We start from the raw sequence: 25,414 nt of genomic DNA, 5'->3' as shown, positions 1-25,414 counted from the left end.
ATAGTAAAAGCCAGTACAGCCGGTTTTCAGCGGTATAATAAGATGTTGTCACGGCTTGCCTCCTTGCTCAAAATTCGAACTGAAGGCGCCGCTAACAAATGAAAACGTTGCCACGTCGTCAACGTTGATGTGACGCACACAAAGCACATCAGAAGACTTGTGATACCGTCTAAGTGGCCGAGCCGACACTGGCAAAAGTGTGGTGACGAAAGCGGCGTATAGTGCTTTCACGCGACCAGAAAATAGGCTAATCTCCCTATTGCTTTGCCGTCGTCAGTAGGAGCATTTCCTGGCGCTCCAAGTTGGATTTCAGCGACCTGAAACAACCATCCGATTGCGTAGGAGCGCCGTTTTTCAACCTCCCCAACAAGGTGATTACATCTGGAGCGCTCCCATACGGCTACCTGAAGACGCCATTATACACGAGTGCGGGAGAAAATTTCCGGGTAACAGCGGTCCTTATAAAAAAATGTGGTTGATCCCTCTTATATAGGAATCGGTATAGAACACGAAAGTGAAACGTGTCTTCACAAAAGTAGTGTAATGTTTATTGCACATTGATATATAATGTCTATTGGTGTTTTGTGGCTAAAGCGCCCTTAGGCGTTGATGCACCCACGCTGACGCCTGGTGGCACGTCTCCTCCATCACGACTACCAACGTCGATGACCATGAGCAACCGTCGTGCATATGGAAGCTGCACTACGCTGCACACGCTAGCACAACGCGAAAGACGAAGCACGTAACTGACACACTAATACAACGCGCAAGACAAAGCACGTAACTGAATCGTCACCGAGTCAAATCAGCGCGTACAGCGCGTCGTAATTGCAGCCTCCGCGATCAACTTCAGAAACATTTTCAGAGCTAATTGCGGAGGCCACGCTCCGCTGTGCTGAGTACGGTGAACGCCACCTAGTAGTGCTTCTGCGAGAACGCGTTGGTAGTGCTTCTTGATGCCAGCGTCCCTTCGAATGCTGGCATCGAGGCGTCGTAGTGCTGAGAACACCGAAGCGTTCACTGTCGGTGCGCGTTAGTGTCATAATGCAGTACTTCTCTTTTCTGCTCGTAGGCGGCGGCACCGCCCCGAGCAAGAGCGCTGGTACACGGAGGAGTGTTAGATATATAAGGCGCGTCTGTGTAGCTCTCTGCAAATGCGTTTGTGGCGCAATGGGTTAAACGCTCGGCGTTCTATCGTCGCGGACCGAGAGGTCGTGGGTTCGATTTCCAAATTTTGCATGTTTGTGGAACTTTTTCTTCTGGTTTCTTTCTTTGTATTATGTTCGTGTATGTTCGTGTGACGTATTTCCGTGACGGAAATACGTCAGTGAAGTCTTGGTGGACCCCGGCATTAAACACTTTCGTGTTAAAAAAAAAAGTACCTTAAACAGCGCGTATCTTAGGCAGACATAGTGCGAGCGATAGCCGGTCAAGTGCTCCACTAATCTAAGCCTGCTGCTCGGTGCACTAGCAGATCGGCATCGTAGCAAAACCCAGGGCTTTCGCGTTAAGAGATTATCGTTTCGTTTTCAACGTGTACAACGTTTGTTACCGAAGTTTTATTCTTCGTTTGTGTTCGTTTAAGTTCGTTTTGTCGTAACTGCGGTCTCTAATTGCAGCGAGCACACTCAATGACGTGCTGCTTCTGAGATCATGCTCAGTGGCTTAACTGAAGGCCGTGAGCATGATCTCAGAATTCAGAGTTCAATTATTAAAAATAATACCATGTCGTTACTTTCCATCGAAAATTTTTGTATGCGAACCAAAACCGTTATGAATAGGTTACGCACCATTTCTTTTTCATTCCGGAGCAGAACCGGAAGGTAACTTTTTTCACTGGAACGAAACTAAAACCAGAACAAAAAAACATTTCGTTCCGGCACCCTGGTTTTTGGAGCAACAAGGAATAAGAAAAGTGTTGCTATTTTATTATTTCATCCCATATTTATTTTATTTTCTTGCTCTTATAGCTCTTATAGTTCACTTTCTTCTGGAATAGCACATACAGTACTTGGTGTCGTGCTTCCTTTCTGCGGCTGTTGTAATCGAATTTGGAAGTATTCTGCTCGGAATAAGGGCTTCAACTCCCACCTGCCCAAGAACATTTATATTTTGTGAACTACTAGGAGGAATTGTTTTGTAAGTAAGCTTTAAAAATGATGGCACGTTTCTTTTTTTGCATGAACTCTACCAAATATATCACTGTATTCTTGTTCGTCGTGGCGGTTGTTAGGAATATGGTTTTGACCAGAATTACCATGCAAATAAAAGGATGAGCCAAGGCCACCTACATTCACTAACATCTCCTTGAATTCAGGTATTATTACTACTAGAAAAACCTCTCAAAAGAAAGGTTTGGTGGCAATTGACGAGAAAGGAATGAGGGATATTGTGAGCATTGCAAGGCGACAACGTATCGGTCTAAGGGACGAGAGGGAAAGCGCTGAATTACAGTACAATTCCAACAGGTAAGTGGGTGTGGTGATAAATATAATGGCGCCACAATAGTACTCTAGGCTACTTTATTCTGATACTTCAAACGCACAGAGAAAGCACGAAATTCAACGTAAGAAGAGAAGGATAAAAGAACATAGAAGCGAGACGAGTGAATTGTTCTTGCGTTACATCTGACCTTCGATGTTGCATTCGTTAAAATTCCTGATTCCCACAATGCTCACTGTAATCGGTAACTGAAGTGCAAGCGGATGATCCGGCTGAAAAGGTAAAAAGGCAAGGGTGAACATAAAACAGTAAACGAGTAGAGGACGGCGGGAACATGAAGCGCATTTTTCGGGATTTACTTCCCCCTTCAGCGTGTAAACGACGACGCACCTGTTACAGACTGCCAACAATTATTGCATACACTTTAAAAAACAGTTTACACACTTTGGGACGTGTATTTGTCGGACAACAATAACTATCATCTGCAGCCTAGCTGCGTGCCGTCCTTTTCTTTAACGCTGTGCGCCCGGTATTTACAGGCCGCGAATGGCATGCGTTATCGGTGTGGCATAGCATTCTTGACAAGAAAGCCGTGAGTGCAGAGTTTTCAGGAAAGGAATCGCCAGCATGACAGATGAGGATTATTGTTGTGACACATAGATACCCCCCAAAGGGTTTGAAACATTTTTCGAGTGTACAGCAGTGTTCACGCCAACTGCACATATTTACGGGAAAATGTAAGCTGAGATATGAGGCATTCTAATAAATTAGTAGTGCAATTGATTTTTCTATAGTTATAGTAATCGCCATTCGTGAAACAAAGGTGACTTTACGGTGCAGGTTTTGAAAGCAGCAGAAATCGTTTACTGAGAAGCAGTTTATTCAAGGCTATTTTTGATTGATTGTCCTGTTAGCACTATAAAACCAGCACAGCCTAGATGCCAAAGTAAGTATTTATTCAAAGAAATAAGTTCGCGAGATTCACTGTCGAACTAGGGAGGTAGTGCCGAGAGCTGCTGAAACAAGAAATGAGCTTCGCAAGTCATGTACTTTGAAATAAAACACTGCAAAACTGTTTGTTTTAAGGTGTCACGAAGTTCTACAGTAAGTACTTGAAGCAGAGCTGCAAATGAACTATCCGTTCATGCTCAAATTTAGCGAATTGTTCGCTGAAGCTAGTGGTTTTCTGTGTGGGCACATTGAATATAATTCCGCTTCTCTACTACCTTGGTTCGAAATTTCATCCTGTCATCGGCAGTGCATGATGCCATCTTTCAGAGTGGTATCCCTCTGATCTCAGCTGTACAACTAATTACAGCCGAATAAACCTTTCCCGTGCCCAGGTAACCAAAGTGAAGCCCAAGCTCGTTTGGTCTAGTGTGCCCGACAAGCTAGATTCGGGGCACAAAACGCAAGTTAGCCACCACAGAAAAAGAAAACGCGTGCAACCATGCAACTGTGCCCTTTCTATTCTAGAGTGAATGTTATCACTGCCTTTTTAAGCATCTCTTACGCTCACATGAAGGTTCGTTATGGCATCTGTTGCGGTCGAGGACGCCGTTTATTGAAAGTTTTATCCCTCTAACATAATCAGCAGCAAAATGGAACTGATAGCCTTTGGTTTAAAACAAAAAAAATTCTAGAGTTTTACCCGTGAGATCAACAATATGATCATGAGGCACGTCGTAGTGGGTGATTCCAGAATAATATAGGCCAACAAAAACAAAACAAGGTGATATTGTTGTTTACCTGCTCCTTGCTACGCCTATAAGCATCGCTAAGCATCGCGTCTAGCCACGATATTTTACCAACCATAGCCCCCATCGCCGTAGTAATAGTAAAGAAGTTCCTATGCGTAAGTAGGTGGACAGCACTGTATACGAAAGCAAGGCACAATATCTATGAACATTTGCATCATTGCAAGCACCGCACAAATTAACGGATAATACGGGACGAGCACTGCCTTTGTTCTTAGTAGGTCGTCCTTGTCCGTTTACTCACTAATTACATTAAGTCACATCTATTTTTCCCACCTAATCCACCGTATCCTTCTACGACACCTGAACGTTGAAAAAACTACCGTAAGCGACGTTTCTTGGAAGGAATTAGGATAGAATGATCTGCCAGTTATCTGTAACCGGCATACCCTGAAATAGTCCATGCCACTGCGCACCAAATGATCTTGTACTGATTCATGTCGCGTCGTACACTGCAACGTCGTTCAATGAAAAAAAAATGTGGTTGATCCCTCTTATATAGGAATCGGTATAGAACACGAAAGTGAAACGTGTCTTCACAAAAGTAGTGTAATGTTTATTGCACATTGATATATAATGTCTATTGGTGTTTTGTGGCTAAAGCGCCCTTAGGCGTTGATGCACCCACGCTGACGCCTGGTGGCACGTCTCCTCCATCACGACTACCAACGTCGATGACCATGAGCAACCGTCGTGCATATGGAAGCTGCACTACGCTGCACACGCTAGCACAACGCGAAAGACGAAGCACGTAACTGACACACTAATACAACGCGCAAGACAAAGCACGTAACTGAATCGTCACCGAGTCAAATCAGCGCGTACAGCGCGTCGTAATTGCAGCCTCCGCGATCAACTTCAGAAACATTTTCAGAGCTAATTGCGGAGGCCACGCTCCGCTGTGCTGAGTACGGTGAACGCCACCTAGTAGTGCTTCTGCGAGAACGCGTTGGTAGTGCTTCTTGATGCCAGCGTCCCTTCGAATGCTGGCATCGAGGCGTCGTAGTGCTGAGAACACCGAAGCGTTCACTGTCGGTGCGCGTTAGTGTCATAATGCAGTACTTCTCTTTTCTGCTCGTAGGCGGCGGCACCGCCCCGAGCAAGAGCGCTGGTACACGGAGGAGTGTTAGATATATAAGGCGCGTCTGTGTAGCTCTCTGCAAATGCGTTTGTGGCGCAATGGGTTAAACGCTCGGCGTTCTATCGTCGCGGACCGAGAGGTCGTGGGTTCGATTTCCAAATTTTGCATGTTTGTGGAACTTTTTCTTCTGGTTTCTTTCTTTGTATTATGTTCGTGTATGTTCGTGTGACGTATTTCCGTGACGGAAATACGTCAGTGAAGTCTTGGTGGACCCCGGCATTAAACACTTTCGTGTTAAAAAAAAACACTTCGCGGTGATTCGCGCTAGAATCTGTTAAAATCAAAATGGCGAAGCTGTTTGCGATCTTTTAGCGTCGAATCTTTAATGCGCAAGCATGACACATCACTTTATACGAAAGAGTAATGAACCGACACAATGCAAGAATGGCAATAGAGGCACTGGCCTTTGATGACGACGTAGCTCCCTGCGCCTCAAATGGCAGCGCAAACGCTCCCAAAGTGACAACACTGAAAACAATATTGGCGCAGCTTAACAAGACACTGTAACTGTCGTTACGGTGGGTGCGTTCGTGAATCTGGTGTCCGTGCCCAACCGTTGTTTCGTTTATTTTATCCGTTATCTGCGTCGCTGGGTCATTCGCAATTCGGGAGCCGGTACAAACCTGCATGTAGTTCACCGCCAGCGTACGCTCGAGCTCTGCCAGCTAGGAACATAGCAAACACGTGACCATGTATTCACGCTTTAAAGCATTTCCATAAAAATACTCCCTACTGCTTTGTGGAGTGCAATCTCGCGAATCTCTCGCAAATTCTCGACAATGGAGGTAAGTGTGCTCAAGCATCCTAACAATGGGAGAGCCGGCAGCCAACAGATCGTCGCGCACTGCAATGAAAAGAGGCAGTAAGCGAGGTGAGAAAGTATCCTTTGAGAATGTGTGTGCGGGTTTGTTTTCATACGTGCGCACGCGCTAGTGTACATGAATCTGTTGGATCACTGTATTTCATTCTATACAACCATGTAGAATGGAGCTATGCGTGCTACAAGCCAGGGAATGCGCGAATTGCACCGAAAGTAGGAACTGTCTGCCAGTCAGCGCCAAAGGTTACTAGCAAATGCGAGATGACCTCAACTGCTGCAGGCGTTTATTTAGCGCGCACACAATAGGTACACTTGAATGATGAAAATGAGAAAACAACACTGTGCGCATAGTGTATAGACTATACACGACGTGGTAACTTTTAGAAGCTTGAAAGGAGTCTGGGTGTTGGCGCAATAACTATGGCAAATGCCTTGCTAACATGCAGGTTATCTATTGTATAGCAGGATATATTGTGTATGTTGAGGCTGCATAAAAACAGTATAAAAAATAAAACGCCTCTGCCCGTGGTACTATAGTACCCGTTATAGTACCCTATACTATACTATACTATACTATAGTACCCGTTTCAAGCCCGTTATACATATATGTATAACGGGCTTGAAAAGACATACAATATGGTTGGGTTCAAAAGAAAAATATACACTGATTTGGTAACTTCACGTATATTAGCACTTGGAAATGATGTAAACAGCACCGAGGGAACGGAGGGAACAAATACGCTGATGCACCCTCCAAATCTGAAACTGTAATCAATGATATAAGCACTTTTTTGATGAATGTATGGTCCCGCAATTCCGGTGCATGCAAACAACCAACATTACAATTTATCAGTCGATTTACATTAATTTTGTGATATGCGCTCACAGAAAATATTTAATTACTGTCGAACCTCGTTGTGAAAAGGCGCATACAACAGAGAATAACTTTGTTGTAACTAATATTTGTAACAACCATACATTTGTTACATACAAAAATGCTCTATATGTTCTTATGCCTGCATAAGCGCGACAGCATTACGAAAGCGTTCATGAAGTTATGCAGGATGTCCCAGCTATCATGCATCGCGTTTTTTTTTTAATGACGGGCCGTCCTACGTGAAGGTAACCAAGTGCATATTGTTCACAGTCGAGTAGAGCAGCCACCAGTGATATTTTTGCTGATGCCATTCAATTTATTAATTCGTTGTAATTAGCTAATTTTTATTACTGCTCTGAATGAAGTGTTGTCAATGAAGAATTTGTGGAAAATTGAAAGGAACCTAAAACTGGCATGTTTGGAGCACGGTAATTTTTCGCAGTTTATTTTTTCCAGCTGGTAACGAAAGCCCGCAAAAAAAAAACAATATCGCGTGACGAACTGTTGAGAGGAAGAGGAAAATGACGATTTTCTGGGCGCCATTAACGTATCGAATTTGATCAGACGGCAGCGTGACGACGCTGAGATTTGACCTATCAACGACCTCTTAGAGGACCGGCCAACAGCCATACCATGCCATCTATGTTCGCGAATTGACGTCCTTCTTGTCAACGCGCCAACGTTCTGTACAAGGAAAACGCCCGTTCTATTGACCGAGTCATCCTCCTGACGGTTGGAAAAAACGTGCGGGACGATATTCTTTTCGCTTGCCGTGAAAAGCACCCATCGACCAGTTATGATCTTCAGAAACACTTGCCAGAGTGCGCGAGATGTATTACTGAGCCGGGCTTTCGGCAAACGTGAAACTGTATGCCAAAGACTGCCGTGAATATCAGCGGCGAAAGTCGCCGTCATTGAGGGCCGCCGGATTATTTTAAGCCATTGAACCTCCTACAAGCCATTAAACCAAGTTGGCTCGGACATTCTCGGGCCGTTTCCTTTGTCTGCCGACGGCAAGAAGTGGGTGATTGTCGCGTCCTGCTATCTAAGCCGTTATGCCAAGACAGAGGTGCTCCCACGAGTCACGGCTTCCGAGATAGCGTAACTCTTCATGTTTCACATTGTATTACGTCATTGTGCCCCGTCCATCGAAATCAGAGCCAGAGGTACGGCCTTCGCAGCACAGCTCGTGGAGAACATTTTTAGATTGAGCAACATCAACGACGACTGCTTAGCATTAGCAGTCCAATAGACTTAGGGAGCGATTGAAAAAAATGGGTTGATCCCTCTTATATAGGAATCGGTATAGAACACGAAAGTGAAACGTGTCTTCACAGAAGTAGTGTAATGTTTATTGCACATTGATATATAATGTCTATTGGTGTTTTGTGGCTAAAGCGCCCTTAGGCGTTGATGCACCCACGCTGACGCCTGGTGGCACGTCTCCTCCATCACGACTACCAACGTCGATGACCATGAGCAACCGTCGTGCATATGGAAGCTGCACTACGCTGCACACGCTAGCACAACGCGAAAGACGAAGCACGTAACTGACACACTAATACAACGCGCAAGACAAAGCACGTAACTGAATCGTCACCGAATCAAATCAGCGCGTACAGCGCGTCGTAATTGCAGCCTCCGCGATCAACTTCAGAAACATTTTCAGAGCTAATTGCGGAGGCCACGCTCCGCTGTGCTGAGTACGGTGAACGCCATCTAGGTGGCGTTGGTAGTGCTTCTTGATGCCAGCGTCCCTTCGAATGCTGGCATCGAGGCGTCGTAGTGCTGAGACCACCGAAGCGTTCACTGTCGGTGCGCGTTAGTGTCATAATGCAGTACTTCTCTTTTCTGCTCGTAGGCGGCGGCACCGCCCCGAGCAAGAGCGCGGGTACACGGAGGAGTGTTAGATATATAAGGCGCGTCTGTGTAGCTCTCTGCAAATGCGTTTGTGGCGCAATGGGTTAAACGCTCGGCGATCTATCGTCGCAGACCGAGAGGTCGTGGGTTCGATTTCCAAATTTTGCATGTTTGTGGAACTTTTTCTTCTGGTTTCTTTCTTTGTATTATGTTCGTGTACATTGTAAGCTGACGTATTTCCGTGACGGAAATACGTCAGTGAAGTCTTGGTGGACCCCGGCATAAAACACTTTCGTGTTAAAAGACCGTCACAGACATAATCACATATATACGTCTGCGTCCTGCGCAGAACATGGGTTCACTTCTTGTCTTACGTCACCTTCGCGTAAATTACCACTGTACAAGAAACAACGCGCGCCACACCATTTCGCCACTTTTGAGGCTGGAAAATTCAGACGATGCTACACGCTATACTTTCCCGTCACAAGGCCGACCCCCGAACTTCTGGCGCTGTAGTATTGCACACTCAGAATGCTCGCCCGAATGCACATCACTCAGCAGCAGCACGCAGGTGCACGGCGTTATAATATCCGCCACAAACAAGTGACTTACAGTCCCAGTGACCAAGTGTGGGTGTGCACCCTCGTTTTCCGCCGTCGCCTTTGCGAAAAGTAGCTGCGCCTTTATTTCGGCCCATACAAAGTCTTGTGCCACATTAGTGACGTGAACTACTATGTGGTTCCAGAAAGTGTGGCACAAAGATGGCTTAAACAACAACCTGGCTCTGACATAGTTCATGTCGTACGCATGAAACCATATGCGTCAGGTTCGTGATTTTTTTGTTTATTCATTTTTATTTAGGCTCCTATTTGTGCTAATTCGGTTACAGCTCTGTTTATTGAGACTGCGCACGTTAGGTTTCATCACTGTTGTACATTTGACTTTCCTTATGCACTAGCATCGGCATTGAGCCTGTATGTTTTTCCTCTTTCTTACACCGCTTCTTGAGCATCGAGCCGATACTCTCTCCGAGGAAGAGGGAAAATGCCACCGGCAGGGGTGGGCACAATGCAAGATAAACTGGCGGGCGAGGACAAGAAGAAAGAAATTCGCGCGCTACCCGCCCTTTTTGATAGCGAGGTCCCTCCAACGTGTTCTTAAGCAGCAAGCTGTTCTCAATAAACGCCACCAGTTCCTTGTCAGGGGTGTGAGACCGGGCTAGTTTGTATTCCAGCCCTTCCAGCAAAATGTTGCGCGAACGAAGGATTAAGCACTGGAGGCTATTTGCAAAGTGTATTTACAAAAGGCAACTGGCAGCGCTGGCCAGTTCAGCCGAAAGCTCGAGAGCAAGAAGTGGTTCGTCTTCTTAGCCGGGGTGCCCGCGCGCGTCGTCCACAAGAAACACGCATTATGCATGTATTATTATCCCCGGCGGCAGAAGCACCGTCCCGGTGGGTCTAAATATCGGTGGTAACAGGAGAGTAATACGGTTCGCGGCCTGCGACATGCACAACGTCAATGAAATTCGGAGCAGATAAGGCACTGGTACTGACTGTAGAGATTTCATAAGTAATTGGAGTCACAGCACGCAGCATTTGATATGGACCTGTGTACCAAGACAGGAGTTTTTCTGGCAAGCCAACGTGACGATTTGGGGACCACAGGGGTAGCAGATACCCAGGCGAAAAGTGGACCTCTCTGTGTTGACAATCGTACAAACGCCGTCGGTTCTCTTGGGAGGTCAGGAGGCGAGCACGGGCAATTTCGCGTGCTTGGGCTGCCCTGGTGATGATGTGAAGTGAATATTGGCTGGTCTCTGCTGCGGCGGATGGAATGGATGTGTCCAGTGGCAATGTGGGTTCTCGGCTGAACAACAGAAAGAACTGGGAATAACCAGTAGCATCGTGACGCGATGACTTGTAGGCAAATGTTACTTAGGGTAGGGCGAGGCGCCAATCAGTATGGTCGGACGAGACATACTTTGCAAGCATGTCTGTCAGCGTTCGATTCAGATGCACCGTGAGACCATTAGTCTGTGGATGGTAAGACGTAGTCATCTTTTGCCTGGTTGAGCAAGACTACAGGATGTCGGTAATGACTTTAGAAAGAAATGTCCGACCACGGTCAGTGCGCAGTTGGTGTGGAGCTCCATGCTGCAGAATCACGCCGCGTCAAAGCAAATCGACGACATCTGTGGCGCAGCTTGTTGGAAGCGCTCTGGTGATGGCGTAGCGCGTGGTGTAATCTGTTGCCACAGCGACCTACTTGTTGCCAAACGTTGATAGAGGAAAATAGCCAAGTATGTCCAAGCCAACGCGAAAGAACGGCTCCGAAGGAATGTCGAGCGGTTGAAGGCATCCGGCAGGGAGTGTCGATGGTGTTTTTCGGCGCTCGCATTTCTCACACGCCGCAGCCTATTTCCGGACGGAGCGGGCGAGGCCTGGCCAAAAGAAGCGTTGGCGAATCCGATCGTAGGTGCGGGAGACACCGAGGTGCCCTGACGTTGGTAAGTCGTGAAGTTCTTTGAGAACAGCTGACCGGAGGTCCTTGGGAATGACGAGCATTAGTGCAGCACCGTCGGGGCATACGTTGTGGTTGTTTAATGCACAATCCCGGAGACCAAACAAGTGAAGGGACGAATCAGCAGGCGAAGATTAGAAGCGATCAATAATGGCGCGCAAGGTGGGATTACAGCGTTGCTCGTCGGTGACGTGTAACAGCTGAGAAACGGAGAAAACGGAAGCGTCGTCATCGGTGTCAGGGTCGGCGGGTGGTTCGTCCGCTGGATAGCGTGATAAACAGTCTGCGTCTTGATGTAGGCGGCCTGACTTGTACACTACTGCATAGGAATATTCTTTCAGCTGCATCGCCCAGACCAAGCCGGCCGGTAGGATCTTCGAGTGAGGAAAGTCAGCAGAGGCCGTGGTGGTCCGTGATTACAGAGAAGTGCGTGCCATACAAGTACCGGCGGAATTCGGAAACCGCCCAGACGAGAGCCAGGCATTCACTATCGGTAATGGAATAGTTGCGCTCCGCTGCTTTGAGAAGGCGGCTAGCGTAGGCGATAAGACGATCTTGACCCTGTTGGCGTTGGGCTAAGACGGCTCCGATACCGTGACCACTGGCATCGGTACGAACCTCTGTAGGAGGGGACGGGTCAAAGTGGGCCAGTATAGGAGGCGTGTTGAGAATGTTGGCGAGGTGGGCAAACGTGGCAGCTGGAGCAGGACCCCTCGTAAATGGCACGTCCTTCTTCAGAAGATCTGTAAGTGGTCGGGAAATCGCTGTGAAGTCTTTAACGAACAGTCTGAAGCAGGAGCAGAGTCCTACAAAACTTCGGACGTCTTTGACAGACTGAGGTTCAGGAAAAGACATGACAGCACGAATTTTCTCTGGGTCTGGTTCAATACCAGAAGCGTTGACGAGGTGGCCCAGTACTGTAATCTGCCGACAACCGAAGTGACACTTCGATGAAATTAGTTGGAGGCCAGCCTCGCAGAAGACTTGAAGAACAGCTGATGAGCACTCAAGGTGTGTCTCAAATGTAGGCGAAAATACGAGAACGTCGTCTAGATAGCAGAGGCATGTTGACCATTTGAACCCTTGAAGGGCTAGCCGTCCATCATAAGTTCGAACGTTGCTGGGGCGTTGCATAGACCGAACGGCATAACTTTTAATTAATATAGACCATCAGGGTGACGAACGCGGTCTTCTCTTGGTCGTTTTCATCCACAGAAATTTGTCAATAACCAGACCGAAGGTCTATTGATGAAAAGTAGTTGGCACCGTGGAGACAATCCAGCGCGTCGTCAATGCGAGGCAAGGGGTAGACATCTTTCTTGTAATTCGGCTTAGATGGCGATAATCTACGCAGAAACGCCATGTGCCATCTTTCTAACAACCACAACGGGTGACGCCCAAGGGCTCGACGAGGGTTCAACAATGCCTTTGGCGAGCAACTTGTTGGCTTCATCTTGAATAACCTTACACTCTGAAGCAGAAACTCGATATGGCCGGCGATGAATAGGACTGGCATCACCAGTATATCACCATCACCAACAGATGCTTAACAGTTAAGTCTGGCCCAAATATCGATTGTTGAGTTCGAATATGTCGGGGTAGGAAACCAAAAGGCGACACAGAGCTGCTGCTTGTTCAGCAATAGGTCCACAGCAATCATGGAACTAAATGTTGCATCAGGGCAAATAGCATCACGTGGACATGGTGAACAATCAGAGAATACGTCTTCTGAAAACGTCGTGACGTGGTCATCTCCTTTAGCACGCAGCGCTGCAACCGATATGCCTTGGGGTAGAACTTGCTTTGTCAGGCCAAAATTGACGACGGGGAGTCATGTCCGGTTATCGGCGACGATTACGACGGAGTGGGGCACAGTGACATCGCGCATCAAAAGGACATCAGTAACAGGTGTGGCGACGTAATCACCATCGAGTACAGGGAAAGATAATAGCAAATCGACAAAAGTCAAGGCTTTAGGCGGCAGGTGGACGAAGGCGGCCGTACTAAAGTTCTTCGGCAGTTCGGCACGAATATGCGCGAGTAGAGGAAGTTCGAGATGAAAGGTACCAGCAGAACAGTCGATCAAAGCTGAATGCGCTGTAAGAAAGGCGAGTCCGAGAATTAGGTCATGGGGACAATTGGTCAGCACTGCAAAAAATGTTGCAGTTTCATTAAAGGCGAAGCATCAGTTTCAATAGCAAATTAGTAGAGAGCTATACGGAGTAAGGATAGTAGTGGTATCAGCTGTATAAATTAGGACACATTGGCTTGCTAACTGAATTAACAAGCATGGTGTCAGCGTGTACAAGCAAGCATGACTAGATCACACTCGATGACCACGCACAACCGCTGTCAAAACGCTGGCGTGAGCGAGCGCGCCAGCCGCAGCGACCGAAGGTTCGTGCGGTCTATCGCTTCAACGGAAACTGGGTGTCGAAAGCACAGTGCATACGAAGGTAGGAGCCGTGTTGCAGATCGCTTTCAAGAAACGATGTGCGCGACCGCCCGCCGCCGCCCAAAGTACAAGTTGCTCGCACAGCAGAAGTCCTCCCTGCCGCGCTGCCTTCCCGCTTTCCTCCTTTCGCCTACGAGATTCCAGTTCCCCTTGCGCCCGGTCGCAAGATAGGCATTTTGTGCCAAAGCTAAAAGTCGCCTCCCCTCCCTCTCTCCCATCCCCCCACGGCCTTTCGCGCCTCGCAAGACGTCGCGTTTGCTCTCCACCGTGCGTTCGCTCCCCGTGAAAGCGCGCGGTGACGATTTTATCGCCCTTGGTCTTTACACGGAACCTCACGGCGATGGCAACAGCGAAGCGACGCCGATGGCAGAAATACGCTTGGAGTGTCCATATACTTGCTATCGCAATAAAAGAACTGGAACGTGGCATTGGACGATACTTATACGGGAAGTACATATCGCAGTGAAGGCAACAGTGCTGCCATCGGCGACGAGTACGGCTCGTGCAGTAGCAGGCGTGAGAACCTTCTTCAGTCGACAACGGAGGTTATAACTCATTATAGACACCTGGGATCCAGTATCTATTAACGCCGTCAAAGGGACACCGTCGACATGAACATCAAGTAAGTTCTGGTTCGTTGGGAGCGTCAATGAAGGATTTCGATACGGCAAAGATAATGCAGCACTACTCCCAGGAGCTGCATGGTCTAGTTTTCCCTCCTGGAGGGTCCATAAATGGTCGGCGACGAATAGCGGCGTGGCTGGGGCGACGGGACCGGCGGCGCAAAGGTGACGGCGAGCGAGCGGGACGACTGTCATCGCCAGATACGTCAGATGTAGGAGGCATACGGCGAGGCGAGTAGCGGCGAAGGTCGGCATAAGGGCGAATAGACATTGAAACGTAGCTCCAATTCAGGGACGTCCAGGAGGTGCGGCAGTGGTGAGCTGCGTGGCCAATTCTGAGGCACCGGAAGCAAATTGGCTTGTCCGGAGTTCTCCACTCTGTAGGGTTGCGGTATCTGACAGGTGAATAAGGATCACAGCGAGACGCAGCTGTCGGCACCGGTCTGGTGTCAGGTTGGGAGACAGAGCAGGCAGGGGGAAAACCGAGGTTGGCCAATTCTTGCCGCACAACTGCCTGAATGAGAGAGATCGCTTCTTAAACCGCTTCTTGAGCACCGAGCCGATGCTCTCTCCGAGAAAGAGGGAAAATGCCAGCGGCAGTGGTGGGCACTATGCAAGATAAACATGTGGGCGAGGACAAGAAGGAAAAAAGTGTGCGCTCTAACCACGCCGTTCGATAGCCAGGTCCCTCCAACGTGTTTTTCAAGAGCCAGCTGTTCTCAATAAACGCCGCCAGTTCCTTGTAAGGGGTGTGAGACCGGGCTAGTTGGTATTCCATATTGATGGAATACCGCCCTTGTCCTCGTCGCGTCTTTTCGTATTTCGTGTCTCTTTTTTTGCGCTGGTCGTATCAACCTTGTAAGGGCACGTGAAAATATATAAGGCGTGCAGACGAACATGCATGTCCATCGCCGGTCACCGGAGCGCTATAGGCAAGAAGATGAAGTGGTCCGTACTGACTGATTGCCTAGCTGCCTGTGTCTTGGCTACTATTAGCGCTGCATACGAGCAGACTTAAGAACTGCCATTATAATTGGTAAAGGTGCTGGGTAGCGATCAGGGGGCTACAGTTCTGGAGTTGTGCAGCCGCACTCTACCCGCTGCTATGACCAACGACACCAGCGTTCAAACAGTCGCACTGCCGCCATTTGTCATCTGGCTAATGCGACACGCCAACACAATTCGGCATTCTTTATACACACACATATATATATATATATATATATATATATATATATATTGTCGCGGTACAACGCCAAGAGAAGACTCGGATACATTCTTCCGGAACAACGAGACAACCAGTTCAAGCAAAGCCGATTAGAGACACGTCTTCTTCGTCGTCGGCCAAATCCCACCGACCCACTAGACGGAATCCGGCCGTTAAATGCCCCCCATCGTCGTTGTCTTCTGCCTAGAGCACACGCGTCATTTGTCCCTCCCTAGGAGAGCATCGTCCCGATGCTAGACCAGAAATGTCACTTGCGGAAGTGAGGGTCGCGTGCAGAGTCATTCGCTCACATACGGCTTCATACGTACAACATGCACAAGTTCAGGACGATGCGGGCGACGCCGCGTACAGTTGGGACTATCGGGGACGACCTAGTATGTTACATCACTGAGTCGCCGCAATACTCGATATGGGCTGAAGTATCGCCTTAACAGCTTCTCGGAGAGGCCTCGTTTCCGTATGGGTGTCCAAACCCACACTCGGTTGCCGACTTCATAGGTTACGGTTCTACGGTGAGCATCATAGCGGCCTGCGTCGTAGTCTTGCTGCTGGCAGATCCGTAAGCGCGCGAGCTGCCGAGCCTCTTCGGCGCGTTGCGTAAACATATCGGCGTCCGTATCAGTGTCGTCAAATTCGTGGGGAAGCATGGCATCCAACATCGTTCGTACATCCCGGCCATGAACAAGGCTGAACGGAATCATGCACGTCGTCTCTTGTTTCGCCGTGTTGTACGCAAACGTGATATAGGGAAGGATGTCATCCCAATTTTTATGATCGACATCCACGTACATTGAAAGCATGTCTTCGATTGTTTTGTTTAGACGCTCTGTCAGTCCGTTGGTTTGTGGATGGTAGGCCGTTGACTTCCGATGAGCCGTTCCACTTAGCAGCAAGACGTGATCTAAAAGTGCAGCCGTGAATGCAGTTCCTCGGTCCGTGATTACGACGCTGGGTGCGCCGTGTCGTAACACAACATTCTCAATGAAAAAGCGCGCCACCTCGGCTGCTGTGCCTCTCTGGATGGCCTTTGTTTCAGCGTACCGCGCCAGGTAGACGGTTGCGATTCCCTGCAGTAGAAGTAGGAAGTCGGCCGAAAATATCCATACCAATTTGATCCAAAGGTGTTCGAGGAACCTGGACAGGTTGTAGGAGGCCGGCTGGTTTCGTCGGAGGTGACTTGCGCCTCTGGCAGTGAAGACAATTGCGAACGTGATGTTTCACGGCGGTAGTAAATCTCGGCCAGTAGTAGCTTTGCCGCACTCTGCCCAATGTTCGCGTGTAGCCTAAGTGACCAGAAGTCACCTCGTTGTGACAGGCTTGAAGTACTTCCGTACGAAGAGCTGCAGGAATGACGAGCAGGTAGGGGGACCCGGTTGAAGAAAAGTTTCTTTTGTAAAGGACATTGGCCCGCAAACAAAACGAAGACAATCCTCTTGCGAAAACTTTAGGTGCTTTCGCAGATCTTCCTTCTAAATAATTGATGAGTGCAAGCAACTCAGGGTCATCCCGTTGATGTTGAGCGATGGCAGATGTGTCCCGAACACAAAGAAATGCTGTATCTTCTTCTTCGAGTGGAGAAGCCGACTCTATCGGCGACCGAGACAGGCAGTCAGCATCCGTATGTCGCTTTCCTGACTTGTACGTGACCGTCATGTCAAACTCTTGCAGCCTTAGGCTCCAACGCACCGATCGTCCAGACGGATCTTTAAGGTTAGTCAACCAACACAGTGAATGGTGGTCGCTGAGAATTTGAAAGGGCGGCCAAACAAATATGGGCGAAATTTCATAACCGCCCATACTACGGCGAGGCATTCTTTCGCAGTTGTGGAATAATTTGCCTCGGCGCGTGAGAGCGTTCTGCTTGCATAGACAATCACTCTTTCCGTGTTATCCTGCCATTGCACAAGAACAGCTCCCAATCCAACATTGCTGGCATCTGTATGAAGAAATGTAGGAGCGGTCTCATCAAAGTGGGCAAGCACTGGAGGTGTCTGGAGACGTTGCCGCAAGACGTTAAATGCTCCTTGCTCTTCGTCGCCCCATACAAAAGCAGCGTCGTCTCTCGTGAGGCGAGTTAACGGCGACGCAATATGAGCAAAGTCTGCAATAAACCGCCGGTAATAGGCGCAGAGGCCAAGGAACCGCCGGACAGCCTTTTTATTGGATGGTACGGGAAACTGTACGACGGCGGTAATTTTTTCAGGATCTGGGCGGACACCGGCGTGGCTGACGACGTGACCAAGAAACTGTAATTCCGCAAAACCAAAGTGGCACTTCTCCGGCTTCAGGGTGAGGCCGGCGGATCGTATGGACTGCAGAACCGCTTCAAGCCGTTCGAGGTGTTCTTCAAATGTTGCGGAGAACACGATGACGTCGTCGAGGTACACTAAGCAGGTTTTCCACTTAAGACCCGAAAGCACAGTATCCATGAGGCGTTGGAACGTAGCAGGGGCAGAGCACAAGCCGAAAGGCAAAACCTTAAATTCGTATAGGCCGTCTGGCGTCACAAGAGCAGTCTTTTCACGGTCTCTGGGGTGAAACATTATGCACAGTCCTCGCTTTCGGTAGAGCGCTTCAGACTTTCGACTGCATCTCTTGTCTGCCGTCTTGTCTGAAGCAGCAACACACATTAGAGCAGTAATATTAAGTGCGAAGCACTTTAGGGGTCCGCGCTGTCGGCGTCTAATGTGATGTCATGTCGTGCTGGTCACGCACAAAAATAGGATCTGCCGAAAACTCGCGTCTGTTTCACTTGCTATGTACTAAAATTGGCATGGAAGGGTACAAATGTATAATAACATGACTGATAGGTCATGTTACACCACACGCTCGTCAGTTACGTCACTATTAACAATAAAAATTGAGGTGTGGCGCATATACGCACGTGTGAGATATACGGGAATTAGCAGAAACTCGTGAAAATCGCTTCCGAAACGCCAGTCTCGTACCAGCGCTGCACAAGAGCGCCCCCACCCCACAAGCGCTCGAGTCCTCCTCACTTCTGCAAGAATATCACAAAAATAACATAAGGGAAACACCGGCACATCACTGTTTTCCACTTGTTCCACGTTAGTGGAGCTGTATTAGCGCTGGATTTGAACTACACAAGCGCAGAATTTGAATGACTGAATGAATGAATGAATGAATGAAATCAACTTTACTGAAAGGTCCTGCGAGTCGTAGGGGATCGTCGACCCCGACGAAGTGCGCTTCTCCCACGACGGGACCGGGTGCCGATGCTCGGCGGCGTCGCGGCGGCGTCGTGGCCCAGAGTTGACGAGCCAGTTGGTCGCTCCTGATGGCTTGATCCAAGTTGTTCCTTCCTTCCTCAATGTCGGGGTGAGCTCGCGAGCGCGGCCAGAGAAAGTGGAAGACGTTTAAAGGTTAATAACCGATATCGCAGTAAGATCTCTCGCGAAGCTCAGGTAGGTGGTGGTGAATTCTGTTTTTTGTAGGGTATGTATCTGTTTGTAACATGCGCAGAATGACTGCTTGGGCCCAATTGAGGCTGCGGTGTGGTGTGCTGTATGAGCGTCGCAAAAGTCGGTAGCGTTTAGTGATTTCGTGGTATGTGAAAGGGGTGTCGGGATTCTCGGGTGGGTTACTCAGGGGTGCGAGATCCCGTGCGCTGACCTGTGGGCAACTTCATTGAGATTGAGCAGTCCTTCCACCTCCTGTCCTAGATGGGCTGAAAACCAGTAGACGACGTGATGGTTAATAGGCTTGCTTGTGAGGATCTTGTGAGCTTGGGTGCAGACCGTACCCCTTTGAAAGGCCCTGACCGCTGTAATCGAGTCGCTGTAGACGTGGGTGAGGTTGTTGTCCGCGAGGGCCAGTGCGGTCGTGACCTGCTCTGCCGCTTCCGATTGCCGCGGCCGGAATCCCAATTAACAGCGTCGCCCCAGCCATTCATCACCGTCGTAACGAAGGCTTTGTTCCCTGTGTAGGCTGCCGCATCTGCGAATGCAGAGCAGTCCGGCGACGTATGGGCTTGCGAGAGAAGGAACTTTCCCCTGGCTAGTCGTCTTTCCTTGTTGTTCTCTGAATGTACGTTTCTGGCGATGGGTCTGATCGTGATCTTGTTGCGAACGTTCCTAGGGATGTCGACGTGGTCCTGCTTGACAAGGGTCGGGTCGTGGCCCAATTTTGCCAGGATAGCCCGGCCGGCCAGTGTGCCCGATAGTCTGATGGGCTGTGCGTTGCGCTGAGCCTCTGCGATTTCATCGATGGTGTTGTGCATGCCGAGCGCAGTGAGCTTGTCGTTGCTGGTGCTGTTCGGGATGCCAAGGGGCTGTTTATTGACTACGCAGTTGTGTGTTCAGCTTCTCTTTTTCTGTTTTAGTCCAACTGAGCATGACTGCCACGTACGCAATGTGACAGGTCACGAAAGCTTGGACGAGTTTGGTTAGATTGTTTTCCCTTAAGCCCTTGTGTCTCTTGACCATTCGTCGGATCAAGCCCATGGCGTTGTTCGTTTTGCTGACCAGTTTTTGTACGGTGATGAGCGTTGCTAGGTTTGTCTTCTATCGTTAGTTCCAGGATTCTGATGTGGCTGACGTTCGGAATGGCGGTGCCCGTGCTGGTTCGGACCGTGATGTCCTGATTGAAGTCAACGTTCATGGAGTAAGGTCTCCTACCCTTATGAACAGGGCGTCGGATGAGGATCTCCGACTTGGCCGGCGAGCATCTGAGGCCAGTGAGGGTCAGATACTCCTCCACCGCGTCGACCACTTCCTGTAATCTGTCCTGAATTATGCCTGGCGTGCCTTGGATTGCCCACAGGGCTATATCGTCGGTATGAATGGTGTGTTCGGTGCCGTGAATCTGATTGAGTCTGTCGGCCAACCCCGCCATGGCCAAGTTGAATAGCATGGGAGAGATGACCGAACCATGCGGGGTGACTCTGTCGCCAAGTGTGAGCTCGTCCGAAGCCAGGTCCGACAGGTTTTACTTAGGCGTGGAACTTGCATCTGAGGTCGAGTCGGAATATCGTGTCAGTGATGAAATAGTGGGTCAAGTTGTCGAAGGCCTTTTCTAGGTCCAGTCCCAGGATGGCCTTGGTGTTCCTGATCTGGTCATGGATTATTTGGTGCTTAATGAGTGCCATGGCTTCCTGCGTGGAGAGTCCCGGTCTGAACCCAATGAGGGTGTGCAGCAGAGAGCCGCGGTCTGCCAGTTATCTAGAGACCCTGTTTTTCATGACGTGTTCCATCGCTTTGCCCAGGCAGGACGTGAGCGAGATAGGCCGGAGGTTCTCGATTCCGGCCGGCTTGTTAGGCTTGGGGATTAGGACCGTTTTGGCAGCTTTCGAATACAGCGGCACTGCGCCCATGTCCCAGACTTCGTTAAAGAGGTCCGTCAGAAACCGTATCGAGCTGTCGTCCAGGTTGCTGAGCGACTTGTTCGTGATGCCATCTGGCCCGAGGGCGGACCTTCCGTTCAGGTTGCAAAGAACGGATTTCACCTCGTCCAGGTGGGGATTTCTCGCGCCCGTTTTTAGGGTTGCGGCCACCCAGCCCCGATTGCCAGACGGCAGCGGCATTTATTTGCGTGCCAATTTGTCCATGATTCCGTTCTCCTCGGAACTCTCGAGTTCTTTCTTGATGATCTTGTCCGATTTTTGGACCTAGCGTTCTTGGTTTGAGCTTTATTGAGGAGGCTCTTGAAGAGGTTCCACGTCTTTCTCGAGGTCGTGGTGCCGTCCACCTTCGCGCAGACTTCGTCCCATTGTTGGTTGGATAGAACGGCACAGTATTGTTCTATGTTCTTGTTAAGGTTGGAAAACGCAGAGACTGAACAGGCGCCTTCTTTCCGAGGCGCCTCTTGAGTCTCTGCGTTTCCATCTCCGCAACAGGGCCGCTAGATTGGCACAATAAGGTGTACAGGTGTACCAATCTAGCGTCCATGGCTTCCGTAGGTTGGTCCGTTTCGATCTCCTTCGAGGCTCTTTGCACATCCGCCTTCAGCTCCTGCGCCCATTGTTCGAGCGAGGCAGGTGTATCGGTTCGCGCGTCGCGTTTTTGTCTGAATGTGACACTTCTGTCTGACATTTCTGTCTGAATCCAGTGCTTAATGTAGCTCCAATCCTGCGCAAATCCTGCGCTTGTGTAGTTCTAACCAACGGTCAGTTAACATAAGGGAAACACCGGCGCATCACTGCTTCGCACTTCGCCAGGTTTCACGTTAGTGGAGCTGCATTAGCGCTGGATTTGAACTAAACAAGCGCAGAATTTGAGCTGGATTGGTGCAACATCAAGCCCAGGATTTGAGCAAGGTTTGAACTACACAAGCGCAAGTGGCACACGCTCATTGTTGTTGTGGCACAGCTTGGAATACGTTGGGATGTTCTCGAGGAACCCTGGTGAAGTGTATTTGATTATGCTCAGAATCAGACAAATTTAAGGGATTCTTTGTTTCTTTCTTTCTTTCCGGCATTCACATATTATTCTGATGCCTAAAACAGACGACTGGCTTAAGCAACTATTGGCCAGCTTCTTACCACCCAATTACTCTCGCTAACAGATTATATGATCTTCATGAAGGTTTTGGCCAGAAAATACCAGGATTTTATTAAATATATAGACGTACCCTACCAGACGTGCTGAATTGAAGTCAGGAGTAACGACGAGCATACATGTAGCAAGATACATTTTAGAGTGCTGTGATGTATTTGTCTTCGTCACATGGCCTTTGCCATGAACTTCACTGATAATATTATCAGGTGTCCCCTTGTAGTAGGTACCCAGGGTATCATCTGAGGTCTTTTATTGTTTGATGTGCCAACGAAGAAGAATCTTAAGAACACAAAGCTTAAGTTTGGTATCCCAGACCACACGGCATGGACACTGCTCATCCTGCCCTGGTTCCAATAAGACCGACAGGCCAACAGGCCATAATTATTTTTCTTCGCTTTGGTGCTTGCAAGAGAGACCAGCCCGACAGCATACAAAGCCGAGATCTACTGCTTTGCTACGTGTGACTTCAATTGCTCTCAGAATAAAGTAGCTACTCTGTTGTCCTGACTCGCCCATAAGATTCCGTGTGAGGCGAGATACCCCAAAACTCTATGCGCTTTGGTTACTTATTGTCAGCATTGCTGTAGCACTGATAGTTATTGAAATTGTTCAGCGTGTGTGTTTCGCTATCGAGTAATAATAATAATAATAATAATAATAATAATAATAATAATAATAATAATAATAATAATAACAATAGTGCGTGCGTGCGTGCGATCTCACACTGCCATCTTAACTTTGCCAATAGGATTCTTTTTTCTTGCCTTTTCACCTTTTCACCCTGAATTGCACTCGCGCCTCAAAAGTAGGCAGGCTTGTTTAAAGAAATACGGCTGGGCATCTCAAGTGCCCCTAAGTTGCCAGCCTAAACTTTTTAAAAGCGTGTCACCAGGAATAAACCACGAAGACTACAAAAAAAACAAAAAAACAAGCAACGCATAGGGGCAAACAGTGACGTAACCGTTGAGCAGTAACTGTAGACGCTCCAAGTAATCAAATAATAACTCCCCGTCTGAAAGTCAGTAAGGCAAAATGACCCTTGCGCTGCGGTACGTCTGGCGTCTTCTTGTACTTTCTTATATCTTATTCGACTACTACATCCAGAGATTACTTTTTTTTGTTTCTTTGCTGCGTCCAAAATTCACTCCCCCATGGCTTCTCCGTTGACATTGTACTGATCCAACCTCTACGTTAGAGTGGATTTATTTTCTTCTGCCTCTGCCGTTTCTTATTACGAAAGTTTCCTCTGGGCTCTTACGCGTCCCCTGAGCAATTCAACGCTTTACTTGCGGGAAATTACGCAGCGCGTTCAGGGAGCTAAGGGTCACTTCTTGGAGTCGTCGAAACGTTTTCAGTTTTCTGTAGCCAGCAGTAAATTTTTCTAAGTGGGTTCTTCGTATAGGATCCCCATATATTTTCTGAGCACTATCTTTTAGTCGGTTGGTATACAGAATGCAACGGAATTTAAGCGGGGTAACTGGTACAAAGGGTGCAGAAATTGGTGCTCTTTCTGTCTCATCCTAATCGTTCAGATAATTTTGACCTTGTGCCACCCATCGTTCTTAGAAAGTAATGATCTTACATACTGTTACCCGATGAAGCTCAAAAGCGGATATAATGGCAGTCGACTGATTTCAAAAAGAATAATCTGGGATTAAAGAACATGAAGGCCAAGTTAAAACTTTCAAGCATATACGAAGTTAATGACACCAGGTTGAAACACAAGCACAAGCCCTAATGTATTTAAGTTATTCTAGCTTTAAACTCAAGCTGGCTTGAGGAGCACGGCTTGTTGTTTTGCAAAGCAATTTTAGCAAGCATGATTACTTGTTAGTCGCGAGAATTGCAAGCTTTAGCGTTATACATTTCTTTTACACAAGTTCATATAAGACGAATAATGGGCTAAAGATAACGCCGGCGATAATTTGATGCTGCTAATGAGAGTGTTAAAACTGTTAGCGCTCTCATATGTCTGCGTTATTTCTAATACATTTTGCCTCAATGCTTGGCATGAAAAGATTAGTACAAGGTGCCCGTGTAACCAAATACCATTCTGTATATTACAGTTTAATCAAAGTAAAACTTGCCCATCGTAATAATACGCCAGTGTATTCCTGACCAATCTGTGAAAGCAAATATGCAAGCACAGGTTTCCTACACGTAGCACCCATTTCCAACCCAATTATAAAACTTTTATGAGCGGCCTTTACGTAAGCTACAGGAATATGGGCTGCCGCACGACTTTCGACTGACAACAATGTGCATAGACCTGCGTTTCGCGTAAGGTAGCAAGGAGGAGTGTGTTGTTTCGCATAAACCCTTTAACATGGGTTTACCCATAACATAATAGGAAGTGAATTTACTAAACGCTTAATATGACTTTCATAAGTGTGCGCATGGAAGTAGAAGACTCAAGTCAGAAACATATACACTAATTTCGACGATAAGGGTTACAAATGCCAATCATGAAACTGAAATCATTTAATTTAGCGTTACGCGTGCCACACAAGCCCGGGACCCTTAACGTTGAATATGGCAAATCAGTTCTGCGGAATCCGCAAGGTGGAGGAAAGTATCATGAAAGGGAAAAAATTGTCATCGACCCGAATTTAGCACTTACACGATATTAGTCATCCTCTTATTCGCTTAGTCATCAATCTTAATTCTAATGTCTTTAACTAGCCGGAGTCGTCCACTTGATTCGCTTTATCATCCATCTTATTTCGCTTAGTCATCCCCCTCATTCGCTTGATCATCCATCTTAATACGCTTTATCATCCATCTTTATCATCCATCTTGCTTGCTTACGGGGGTATGAGTACTTACGGGGGTAAAATGATGACCCGCACACCACTAAAAGTGTTGCGTGAGCTTTTGCATATAGTGATTTGATGATGATAGTTTTTGTACCTCTCGTGTCGTCGACGTGTTTTCGCTCAAAGACTTTGAAGGTCGACTAAACGATGGGGCACAAAAGCATTTCGCCTGAACAAAGACGAGAGGCAGCACGAAAGACGCCATCTCTAAAGAACACTTACGCGGTAAGGCAAGGCAGTTGACCTTGTCCGTGCTCTAAGCATGCAAATGCTTTCAGGGTAAACAGCATCCGCTCATAGTTTATCTGGTTTTGTCCGCCTTGGCTCACTATGCTGTACAAAAAGTACCCCGAATGCTTA

This window comes from Dermacentor silvarum, chromosome 3, assembly GCF_013339745.2.
Source record: "Dermacentor silvarum isolate Dsil-2018 chromosome 3, BIME_Dsil_1.4, whole genome shotgun sequence".
Classification (NCBI taxonomy): Eukaryota; Metazoa; Arthropoda; class Arachnida; order Ixodida; family Ixodidae; genus Dermacentor; species Dermacentor silvarum.
This window is presented reverse-complemented; position numbering follows the sequence as displayed.